Consider the following 299-nt stretch of genomic DNA (forward strand, 5'->3'; position numbering starts at 1 on the left):
GAACCAGGAGTGTTAGACCAAGGAGCTGTCTCCACCGTGCTGCTGGTTGCTGTCTAGTTGACTATGGCTCCTGACAACGTTCTCGATTCCTTCTGTGCCATCTGTGTGATGAGGGGATGTTTGAGTCCATTGCTGTGACTCCGGTGTCAGTCCACCTTACTGGGAGGTTCCCTCTTTGTCACTGACCCTCTACATTTCTAAACAGGATGTCCTTTCCTAGCCGCTGGTCTTTCCTGGTGGCCAAAGCCAGCGAGTCAAATTCTCACCATCCTGGCTCCTAAGGAATATTCGTTTCTTCT

This window comes from Echinops telfairi, unplaced genomic scaffold (genome assembly GCF_000313985.2).
Source record: "Echinops telfairi isolate 266 unplaced genomic scaffold, ASM31398v2 ScPeMD7_3;HRSCAF=10, whole genome shotgun sequence".
Classification (NCBI taxonomy): domain Eukaryota; kingdom Metazoa; phylum Chordata; class Mammalia; order Afrosoricida; family Tenrecidae; genus Echinops; species Echinops telfairi.